Consider the following 12,815-nt stretch of genomic DNA (forward strand, 5'->3'; position numbering starts at 1 on the left):
GAGGTGATGAAGGTAAATGCAGATGGAACTGAGTCATCAGGCTTTGGGTACCACGATAGGCCACTGACAGCTAATTACTTTCTCCAGGAAAGGGAGTAGCCATTTGCCCTGATGACTTCCATTCTGTCTTGGGATTGTAGGAGATGGTAGGGGCTGGAAAGATTAAGTCATGAACAAGCTAGAGCAAGTTAGATCCTTTGTGGTTGACTGACCCACCTTTGTCACATGGGATCCTGGTCCCTTCTGGCTCCATCCTTATCAGAATGACAAGCTTAAGAACAATAAAACTCGCCCTGAACCTATAATACCTATAGTTCAAAATCTGCATGAGAAAAAAAAAATGATTTGGGGTGCTGACAGCTAAGGACAAGAGCTTGAATGGAGAGGAATCCAGGTATTCTTCAAGAATAATCAAGAAAAGTAAATTATTTAGTAAGGTTTCTTTGACTTAGGTAAGCCTGAAAATGTTCCCTTTTCTCCTCCTCCTCATTCTGCCTTTCTGTTATACGACTCATGTATTCTTTTTCAGAACGTTAGAGTGCCAAGTGAAAACAATGGGCTAGCTGTGCTGTGGTTCTCCTGATTAAAACTCCAGCCTGTAAAGTCCCATGTGGGTCCCATCAGACCCCATATTTGCGGTGAAGTAAAAATATCACTTTTGACAATCAACTCACGGTAAAGTTATAAACCAAGTGTTTATTCCCTAACACTAGCATTCAAATGAGGTTGATCATAATGAAATATTATCAGCTATATGAGCTCAAGGATTTTCTTTCCTACTTCTCATGTTCCAGGTCTATTAAGTAATTGATGTTCACAACTAAATGTACAGAAGACACATGGATATTTATGTGGTTGAACGAAAAAGCTGGGAACAGACCTGCCAAGCATATGACAATGTATAATTTGAGGCCATCCAACACGAATGTAATACTGGAAAAGCAATTGATGTTTTGCTAAGAATGTAGACTTCAAACATACTGGTGTACTTCTAAATCACAGGCAGAGTATTGAAATGGCCTTGGAGCTCTGCTTTCTGTGACTGCCTTTCCAGCACCATTTCCTATAGCAAAGACCAACTTTCTTAAACATCTGTTCCCAGCTGTAAGACAAGGAATCGGGTATCTCCTAATTGGGGCAGTAGTGAACGGTTGAAGTAACTACCAAAAACGTATTTTTCAGTCCTGATGTTACTTTGTGTGAATGTAAAAAAAAAAAAAAAAAAAAAAAAAAAAAAAAAAAAGCCAGTGCTTTTACTCATTTTTTCAAATTACATTAGCAGGCACTGTCAGGACAAGAGATAGAAAGATGGGTTATGAATGGTCTGTCACTAGTAGGTAGGTAGGTACATAGATATCTAGTCAGGTAGATGAGATGGACAAGGGCAATCATTGACTTCTATTCGGTCAGGATAGCAGGCCATGGGTGTAGGTGCAGGCTACTACAAAGGCGGTATAGTATAGTGGTTCAAGGTTTAGATTTGGGCTCAAATTCTGACTTTTCCACTTACCAACTGTGGTAACTTGAGGCAACTTCCCTGACTACTCTGGGCATTAATTTCCTCATCTGTGAAAGAAGAAGAAGAATAATTTTCACCTTACAGAGCCTTTTTGAGGATTAAATCAGACCAGCTCTTCCCAAAGTATGATCTTCTCAGAGTGTGGTCTGGGGCCTCCTGGGGTCCCTGTGATTCTTTCAAGGGTTCTGCAAGGTCAACGCTATTTTTATAATAATGCAAAGGCATATTTACCTTTTTGCACTCCTTTTATAATAATACCAAGCTATTAAATACCTTCTTTTTCCTATTCTTTCATAAGTGTACCATGGAGTTTTTAAGAAGCCACCTGATGTGATAGCTCAGCAGACTGAATGCAGAAGATGGAAGAGTCCGGATTGCTTCTAGTAAGCCAGACATTAAGGGGATTTACAGAAATGTAAACAAAATCACTTCTCACATTTTTTTTTTTGTTTTGAAAAATACATTATTTTTCATTAGAAAGTATTTATGTTGACATTTCATCAATCCTTATTTTAAAATGAATTAATGACTATCTTGAAATTTTCTCAGCTTTAATTTCTAATATTACAAATATTGACAGATACAATCTATATAAACAGAAGCTCTTTGGTATTCTTAAGGGAGAATGTAAAGGGGGTCAGAGACCAAAAAGTTTGAAAATAACTAAATTAATACCTTGTCTGATACATATAGCAACAAGTATAAGACTTCAAAACTAGATTGTGATGGGGATTCTGTTGGCCACTCAATGGAGCAAGTATAATCAAGGAAGCCTAAGTATTGAAACCTAAAATGAGGTTTTTCTCAATTTTCAATTTTTATTTTTTAGGAAGATTTTATTTATTTATTTGAGAGAGTGGGGGTGGGGAGGGACAGAGGGAGATGGAGAAGCAGACTCTCTGATGAATGGGAATCCCAACATGGGGCTTGATCCCAGGACTGGGAGATCATGACCTGAGCTGAAGTCAGACACTTAGCTGATCTAAGTCACCCAGGCACCCCAGAACCTAAAATGAGTTTAAAAGAACTGGTCTAATCTGCATCTCTGGATTTAAAAGGTGGTAAGTCAATCTGTGCATTGGCCTCATTTGTCACATTATATTTATCATGATAGGGTTACAAATGGAGATGTGAGACTGTGCTGGCATGGAAGTAGCTGAAAGCCCACTTGGAAAGACAAAACTTTGACATAGAAAAGAAAACTCATGGTATAAATTTACAAAATAAAGGCTAGTATCAGTGGGAGAAGAAAAGGGCATTAGCAAGGGGGTGTGATAAAAGGCAAAAAAGACCAGGAGGTTTTGGAAGAGTCATAGAAGGTTATTATTGAAGGGACATGTGGTTATCTTTTGGAGCAAACATTTAATTTTTCTGTTTTAAAATTATACAAGTATTGGGATGCCTGGGTGGCTCAGCGGTTGAGCATCTGCCTTCAGCTCAGGGCGTGATCCCGAGTCCAGGGATCAAGTCCTGGATCAGATTCTCTGCAGGGAACCTGCTTCTCCTGCTGCTTATGTCTCTGCCTCTCTCTCTCTCTGTGTCTCTCATAAGTAAATAAATAACATCTTTAAAAATAAAATAATACAAGTATTGCAGAAATAGGTTTTGTACTTAAATATTCTAAGGGTGAGAATTTTTTAGCAGGGAGGGTAAGATAGGAAATGAAACTGAACCTTAAGCTTAAGTCATCCCCTCTATCCTGAGATTATTTCCACAAAGTTTGGTAAATATCTTTTAGACCCTTAAAATTCATTAGAGAATAATGGGATCAAAACCAATAGCACTTACCAGGTGCTAAAAGTAATCCTAAACCATACAGTCTTTATACAACTCATACAATTGTCACAGGTCCCATAAGGCATTTATCATTATTATTCCTCTTTACCAGTGGGGGTAAGGGGAGAATCTGAGACACAGAGAGGCCAAGCAATTTATACAAAGTCATGGAGCTAGTGTGTGACATAGCATACCTCACTTAAATGGATAGCCAGATATATAGATAGGAAGGTATATAGAAACATACTTAAAAAATATCTTTTATAAATGGGATTGTATCATACATGTCACTGTATGACTTGCTTCTTTCACTGAACAGTGAAAATGGAACCTCACTGTATTTGACTTAAGAGTTCCACAGTCTTGGTAATAGGTATGTGATCAGCTTCATGAACAGTTTGGGCTGCTGGGATACAAGCATGAAAATGTTTAATATTTCTCCAACCAAAGCCTATCTAATCTCCTTTTCAAGCTTTTTAATGACATCTAGATCTGATCTCTCAGTAATTCAAACAATAGCAGACTCACTCAGTCCAGCTTCAAAGTATCATCTCCCTTTTCCACCTCCCCATTGTTGCCTGTCCTGCAGAGGCCCCTGCCCCTGCTAATTAGGACTGGGGTGGTGGGCAGTGGTGGTGGTGGTGGCCCAAAGGGGCACATGTCACTTAATTTGCCTATAAGTGCAGCCAGCACCAGTTGGTGTTTGAAGCCTCCTATGTGGTAGGCGTATAGATGCTTACTTAGTTAGGGGACATGCATGAGGTCTTCTGGGCTCTCAGGACCTCTCTGAAAGGCAGGTAGCTGCATCTGAGTGCTTTCCATTGAGTTAGAATCCTTCAAGTCCTTCTGATATGGGAGTGAGAGACCTGCACCATCTTTTGTGGGCAGTCAGTGGAGAAGAAAAGGTCTCCTATGAAGAAAAGAAACCCCAACCACACGCAGGTTTGTGGGATGTGAATTTACACTACTTATGTGGTATGGGATTCCCCAAGTAAGAATTAATTAACATCGGTAGGAGTCTAGAACCCCTGGAGGTCCAGAAGAGACAAATGTAAAAACCCTCTGTTGCTCTGTTCTCACAAGCCAGGGCATAATCTTGCAAAGATGAGCTCACACTAAAAAATTACAAACCACAAGAAGAAAACTTCACTCATGAGAGTGAAAGTGTGTCTGCACATGCAACACACAAGAGAATGAGAGCCCAGAGAACTAAAAATACTAGAACTATATGAAAGAGATTATAGTCTAAACCTTTAAATGATTAAAGTGGAGGGAGAAAACAATCAAAGAGTAGGAAAAAATTAAAATGTAACTCATTTTCTGTATTTTTCTTTATTTTTATGGAATTACTTTATATGTCTACCTCTTTAACATACCTATGATTTATTTATTCAGAGGCTTCGGGGATCTGGCTTATTTTTGCCAATGCATGTCTCTTTTCTCCAGATTGTTTTTTTCAATAGTTTCCTTTCTCTTCACTGACTTTGAAATGCCAAGATGGTCATAATAAATTCCTAAATATTCCATATAGATGTGAATCTATTTTAAGATGCTGTGCTCCGTTGTCTATTGTTCTACCACCCTCTTAATTAATGTAATTTTTAGCATGTTTTGATGTTAGTTTGGAGAAGTGATCTTTCATAATTCTTGTTCTGAGTTTTTTCAAATTACTTTCTACTTTTTAAATTCTAGATCATGTGTTCTCAATGGGGATGATATCACTTCCTAAAAGTTGGGAATTAGCTGTTGGAGAGTGAAAGATCTTACTCTTCCAAGGGTTAAGCATTTGATAGAGATACACACAGCAGTTAAACAGATATGTTCATGGAACATTTCATGGGGGGGGGTGATTAGAAAAAAAATATCAAAAAATCCCCTTGGAGTGGTAATAATATTAATAATAATAACAACGATCATGAAAAGATCAAAAGACACTATCCTAGGTGAACTTTGGAATTAGCTTGTCAATTCCTCCTGCTGATTTTTTTTTGGGGGGAGGGGAAGGCCCTGGAGACCAGAGAGATGACATGATATGACCTAGGTCACATTGCAGATCTGGGATGAACACCCACTCTTGACTTTTACTTCTAGATCCTTTTCACTGTACAGCTCTTTCTGACTTATCTTGGCACCTTGAATATGAAATCTCTTCCAGGCTTTTGAGCAGCTTCTCCACATCGGACAGCTCACAAATTGTCCATAACTCTTGGTCCTTAGTCAGAGGAGGCTGCTTCTGCATATACCCATGGATGTCCATCTTCTGACCCATCCCTTTCTGTCCGCAATTCCATTCCCCTTCTTAGAGCCAGCTTCAATAACAGCATCAGTTGGGGCCCTCCAGTTAGGAGCAGAGATAAGTATCCCACAGTGAAGCCCTAGAGTTTGGATTCCAGGCGCTACTGAAACCTACGAGAAGTTCAGAGGAAAGGAAACCCTTTGGGCTGTGTTGATCAGGAAAGACTAAGAGATTGCAAGGGATGAGAGAAGATTAATACAGCGAGGGAAAGAGAGCACATCCATAATAGAGGGGGATCAAACGGTTGACAATTGCTGAAGCATGTTACATTATACCTTTCACTACTTTTATATAACAAAAAAAAATTATTTCTCATCATATTCAAAAGTTTTATTTTTTTTTCACCAGGTCACCTCATCTGTATTTCTGCTGATCATCAGTGAAGCAAGGGGCATTATCAGTATTTTTTTTTCTTTGATCCATCTACCTCTGCTACTTCTGACTCCTTCAGGGAAGGGAATAGCAGGGCAAAAAGATAAAAGAGAAGGAGAAAAAAACCACTTGTACTTAGCAGAGGGCATCTGTAATTCTGTCTTGGCTATTGATTACACTAATCCCTGATGGCCATGGAGGACTCTCTAGCTGGCTTCTTACAATTCCACCCATGATAACCAGCCAGATGTGCCCAATGATCCCTGCCTTCTAGTATTCTCCCTCTGAAGTCTCCTCCTATATTGTACCAGGGTTGGCATTGAATACAAGAGAAATGATGGTTGTCACTTCCAAGATTAGGATATAAAACACACTGTAGCTTCTGTCTTGGTCTCTCCTTCTCTCTCATTACTTACTCCCAGGAAAGTCAGCTATCACGTTGTAAGCAATCCTGTGAAGAGGCCACCTTACAGAGGAACTGAAACTGCTTTCTAACAGCCATGTGAGTGAACTTGAATACAGATGCTACAGCCCAGTCAAGCCTTCAGATGACAGTAGCTTCAGTTGGCAGCTTGAATACAAACTCATAAGAAACCTGAGCTAGGAATCACCCAGCAAAGCTGCTCTCATCACTAGAAATTGTGTGAGATATTTAATATTTGCTGTTTTATGATACTAAGTTTTGGAATAATTTGTTACAGAGCCATAGATAACTAATATACTTCCTCTGTTCTGCTCCTAGCAGTATGTACTTGGTGTTGCTTTATCCCTGAAAGTGGTCCTCTTGGGAATAGCCTTTTCATCATATGTCTAACCAGGATTCCCTCAGAAGTGTCCACTGTCAAAAGAGAACCACACATCCTTGCCCTGCGCTTTGTGAAAGTCTAGCTGGCTTTGACTGCGGACTCCCCTCCTCACCTCGAAATTGCAGGGGGTAGCCCCAAACTTCAAAGAACAATAATCTTCCAAGAATTTTCACAGGCTTTATCTTGGGATGGGTCCGTGTACTTGCTTTTAAGGGCTGTTGTAATAAATGCTCACAAACTCGATGGCTTAGAATAACAGAAACTTATTATTTTACAGTTCTAAATGCAGAAGACTAAAATCAAGTGTCCGTAGGGCTATGATCCCTCCAAAGACTCTAGGGGAGACTCTTTACTGTCCTCCACCAGCCTCTGGTAGCTCCAGGAATTCCTTGGCTTTTAGCTGCATAACTCAAATATTTGCCTCCGTCTTTGTATTAATTCTTTGTCAGGGTTTTCTCCTCCTTTGTTTCTTATAAGAATACTTGTTATTGGATTTAAGGCCCACCTGGGTTATCCAGGATGATCTCATCTCAAGAACCTTAATTACATCTGCAAAGATGCTTTTTTTCCAAATAAGGTCACCTCCACCAGTTTTGAAGGGGATGATAAATACATCTTTTTAGGAACTACCATTCAACAAAAGCCTGCGGGTTCTTTTACCTCAGCAGTCACCAGCTGATAAGGAATTACTAACTACTCTTGATTCCTTCTCATTTAGCTTAAGGATGTTAATAACACTCCTCTTTCTCTCTCATTTTGGCTCGAGGTGGATGTTGGGCTCAGGATGAAGTGACTGGGAATGTTGGTTTACACCTCTTGATCAGTGTAATTATGAACAACCCCCTTTCACTTTCAAAATTGTCCCAGTTGGGATAAGTTACTTGAGCACCTGATTAAGGTTTTGGCCAACTTTTAGCAAGCTTTGTAGATGGATGTCTAGGACCTTTCTTTAGAATCTTTGGAACCTTGGTAACTAATAATTTAAAAAATAACAAAGTTCAGGTTTTTTAAATATTTTATTTATTTATTCATGAGACACACAGAGAAAGGCAGAGACACAGGAAGAGGGAGAAGCAGGCTCCCTGCAGGGAGCCTGATGTGGGACTTGATCCCAAGACCCTGAGATCATGCCCTGAGCCGAAGGCAGACGCTCAACCACTGAGCCACCCAGGTGCCCCCCAAATAACAGTTTTACTAAGCATACAATTCCAGTTATCATTATTAATATTTGTTTCCTGAAGAGGAAGTACCTGAGAGGTTTGGTGCTAATATAATCATATAATATGTGTCACGAGGAAGAAGAAAAGGGACAGAGAATGAATATTTCAGTGCCTGCCTTTTTACAAAGCAAGGCTGGTCTGGAAATGTCATGAAGCATGGGCAGAGTTCTCACCCCAGAAGTCCTCTAGAATTGAGGGCTATACAAATAATGTTTATCAGTGACCAATTCTACAGGGAAAGGACAGGATACGGGGGGCCCAAGGTTGGGAGCCACTGACTTCCAGACACCTTGCCCAAACTTAGGGTGGGTTAAGAAAGAGCGAGCTCACATTTAGGGATCCCAACAGGCAAAAGAAGGAGCCCAGGTCAGACAAAGCCACCATCTACAGTGAAACTGGCCTCATGGGGTTGATTAATTGATTCCCTTCACGATATTGCGGCCACTCAACTGCCAACACGGGTGGATAAGCCCAGGTGAAAGGAAAATGAGCATTGTCAGTGTTCCACAACAGAAAGGTCTTTGCGTTCATTATTTGTTTCCTCATTTGCATTTGTGTACCAAACTTTTCATGCTTTGCTCTATTCTAGTGACTTAGGAAAGATTTGTTGGGTGTTAAGTTCTCAGTTTCTTCCTATGGGAAGTGAAAGTACTATACATATTCTGTGGTTCTTAAGTATTTGGGAGGATAATCACCTCTTTAACTGTCCAATTACTATTCATCCTCCAGATATTAACTTAAATGTCAGTTCTTCCAATATTCCATTCTGATGACAACTTTACTCTATGCCTCCCAGGCTAGGGTAGGTACTCAGTTTATGTGCTTTGTTTGCCATAGGACAACTATGCTTTATTGGAATTGCTTATTTAATTGTGTGTTCTCTTCTGGACTTAAAGATAATGGTCTTCATTTTTCCTGTTTGCTAATTTTTACCTATAGAATCTGACATATAGCCAGGACTCAATAAATATTTGTTGAATGAATGGAAAAGCCTGATATAATATATGGGTGGTTCTTACCCATTTTGGAATATCCGAATAATGAATGAAATCTATGGACCTTTTTCTCAGAAAACTTCAAGGGATTCACAATTATCATCCACTCTCAGTCATAGATTCTGGGTCAATAACTCTTAGGCTCATTGACTTGTCATCAAGCCTCTACCAGCCCTGACATTCTAAGATTCTATAAAATCAAAAGCCTCCAGACCTCCCAGAAGATGGCCCTCCGTAGTATGCCTTCATGCAAGAGATGAAGCAGAGTTCAATGCAACCACAGTGAAATATTACATGGCCATGATGATTAGTGCCTGAAAATATTAAAAGGTATTTCAGGGCAGGGAAGTGCAGAGGCATCAAGTTGTGGGGGTTTTGAATAGAGAAGGAACTTACAGATCATTAGTTAATCCTTATTGAAAATAAGAATCCTTGCTATGCCATAACTGATGAGAAAACACTCACCCTCTCCCTATACAGCCAAATAAAAGAAATTCACAATTTTTTAGCAAGATTTGAAACCTGGTGTCCACAAGTTGTATTTAGTTTAGTATCATCTTCCCCCCGCCTCTCTAATAGTGTTTTAAAATTCAGAAAATTTCACATTAAAAAATTCCCTATTTCTGGATTTCCTCATGAAACCATGAGATTGAAAAACACTGGCTGCCCTTTCCCACATAGAAACATGGCTAGAACTGAAGATATCCCTTGCACATGTCTCTCCGGATCACTACAATCTGGACTAGTCCCTCTTCTTCGGTATTACCTGCTCTGATTCAGTCATGTACAATTAAACCTTCTTATGCCCTGTAGGTGGTGTTAGGCTGGAGGTGGAGTGGGGAGCCCTGGTTTGCAGCATTTGCCAATTTCTATAGTGTAAATACTCCCACCATGGCCAATTTCAAGCTGACAATCTGATGCCAGTCTGCTAGATTTCTTCAAATTTAACAATTCTTTTTCATGAATCAGTACAAGTTGGCAGAGCATACCACTGTTATTTGTGATCTTAAAATGATAGAAAAACCAAGTTCATTTAAGTTGAACCAAAACTTCACTTCCTGTAATCTCTACCTGTGTTCTCAGGTCTTCCCTCCGCATCGCTACAGGATGCATTTCAGGTTTTATCATATGACAGCCATACAATTATTTTTAATTGAGGAACTATTACTATTATCAAAGCTTCAAAATCTGTCTCCTGATTTTGATAATTAAAGTAGATCATCAAAAACTGATAAAACAATAAAAAAGAAAACCCCAGCATGATAAAAGTAATAATCTCAGAGCAGTATGATTGTATATGATTCTTATTTTATTCTGTGTACTTTAGTATTTTCCAATCTTTCTACAATAAATATGTGTTGCTTATGTAAATGTGCCTCCATCATACAACAAAGAATATTTAATCATTTCAATCTTACCATGTGTGTGGTATAGCCTGAAATAAACTATATTTTGTCAGCTAGGAAACAAAATGATCTTCAGATCACCATTGTTTACTTTGGATGTCATATTGGTGAATGATTTGCTATAAGTTAGTCTTGTTAGCCAAATGTTCCTGTGAAATAAGAAATGTGAAAGATTGAAAATGAAGTTAGACTCATGAGGACAGCATCCTGGTGTAGGACAAAAAGAATTAAGGTAGTTGAAGTGGGAAGAGGATAGTAAGTTGCATTTTTAAAGAGCCCGTTTCTATTTATCATATATTTTTTTCCCTGATGAAAGGGTGATACAGAAAGTAGTTTTTTCCCTCTATTTTGTCTGCAATCTCTCAGTAGTAATAAGGGAAATTTCACATCAGGAAATTCCGCAGTTATTAGGCCTTGGGCTCATAATATTTCATAAGTGTCTAAAGCTCTTCTGCACATCAAGCAGGTCTACTCAAGGAAATCACATACACACACATAATCATTTCTGATTCTCTCCCAGCACTTCCTTCAAAATAATAATGTCCACATAAATTCCTAAATAGAGGAGAAAATCTTTTCTTGTACAATATGTCATGGAAATGATGTCTGAATTGTGTAGCACTTGATAAGTACTAAGTCAATTGACAAATTCTCTGAATAGATAATTTTTTAAAATATCCCCAAGAGAAAACAATTCTACTCACAATGAATGTCTAGAAGACTGAGACAGCAGTAGATTTTTTTTTTACAAATAGAATAAATAAATATACTTTTATAGCTAAAAAGAATAGAATCAATAGACCTGCTCCTGATATTAAAGATAGGCTTGGTTTAAGTCAAGAGGTGGTGATATGCAGGCAATAAAGCATAATGTTTATAAAATTTTTCTCCTTTAAAAATATGCCTGTATAATTATCCTGATGGGTTGAAATACACAAAATAACCTAAAATCACTGAGTTCATTATGATTCTCAGAAGCACTAAAGCTCATTAGTCATATTCAGAGGATCTTCAGGAACCACTTTACTTTTCTGAAAATTGGTCAGTAAAGGGGAAGAATGAATTCTATGCAATTTGTAACACAGCGTATTCAAATCATCATGGAAAGAGAGTTATTTCTTTAGGTAATAAATACATAAGGAATAAAACAATTAAAATACCACCACTCGGCAGCGCTGAGTGAAATAATAGGTTAGGTAAAGACCATTAAAGACTGCTACAATTGTTAGGTGAAATAACGGTGGATAGTCTTTAACGGATGGATAGGCTGGCAACACCTACAAAAAGAGAGAACAAGACATGGCAACTTCCCTTATGATGCAAAATGAATTCATAAACGGCTCAGAAGTATTACTGCCTAGAAATGAACCCTGAGCCTAGCTGAATCCTTAGCTCAAAGTGCCAGTTTATGGAAAATAAAAGGAGAGAAGAACATAGAAAATAATACCATGGAGATGTGATCAGCAAAATCCAGAGCGTGGGGATTTTAAAGGACAAATGACCTAGTTTCTTTAACAAATAACTGGCAAAGAAAAAAGTTGGAGGGCTTCTAGATTTAAAACAAACAGCAAGCAAATCAGAGATGTGGATCCTGATGCAAACACTCAAATATAAAAAACTTCTGAGATATGAGCCAAAAACATTCATAATTCTCTCTGCATATTTGATTCTATTAGCAATTTATTGCCATTCTTTTTTAATTTTTTAAAAAGATTTATTTATTTATTTATTTATTTATTTATTTATTTATTATAGACATAGAGAGGAGGGGAGGTGGGCAGAGACACATGAGGAGGGAGAAGCAGGCTCCATGCCGAGAGCCGGACGCAGGACTCGATCCCGGGACTCCAGGATCGCGCCCTGGGCCAAAGGCAGGCGCTAAACCACTGAGCCACCCAGGGATTCCCCCTTATTGTCATTTTTTATGTGACAATGGTATTGTGATTGTATATTTTGTAAGGATATCTATTTCAGATACAGACTGAAGTATTATGGATGAAAGTATGTGTCTGGAATTTGATTCAAAATAGTCCCGATGGACATGAAAAGTATATGTCATATGAGGTAGGTCACATGTTGATTGATGTTTAAGCTGATAACTTGCAAGGATGTGTTCTATTGTTATCTCTATTAAGTGTATAAGTTAGTATTATAATAATGCTTCATAATGAACAACCACAAACTTCAGTAGCATATAGCAATAAATACATATTGCTTATGTTTCTAGAACTAACTGTGATTTGTCTAAGTGGTATGGTTTCTCTTGGCCAGGCTCATTCACATATCTGGTGTTGGCTGGCTGTCAGTTGACCTAGGATGGCCATGGTTAGAGCACTGAAGTGACTCAGCTTTGTTTCACAAATCTCTCATCCTTCAGCAGGATACACAGGCATGGTTTTATTGCTCTGACAGAAGTGCAAGAGGG

The 12,815-nt window shown here is 38.6% G+C and overlaps 1 long non-coding RNA gene across 1 annotated transcript in view; it reads left to right on the plus strand.

Moving 5' to 3' along the window:
- The first annotated feature begins 544 nt into the window (after nucleotides 1-544).
- Nucleotides 545-12,815, plus strand: part of LOC144306195 (uncharacterized) — a 31,371-nt gene continuing 19,100 nt past the window's right edge. The window contains exons 1-2 of the long non-coding RNA XR_013373200.1: nucleotides 545-675; nucleotides 1,818-1,902. This is a non-coding gene — a long non-coding RNA (uncharacterized LOC144306195). The remainder of the gene's footprint in view (nucleotides 676-1,817; nucleotides 1,903-12,815) is intronic.

This window comes from Canis aureus, chromosome 36, assembly GCF_053574225.1.
Source record: "Canis aureus isolate CA01 chromosome 36, VMU_Caureus_v.1.0, whole genome shotgun sequence".
Lineage (NCBI taxonomy): Eukaryota > Metazoa > Chordata > Mammalia > Carnivora > Canidae > Canis > Canis aureus.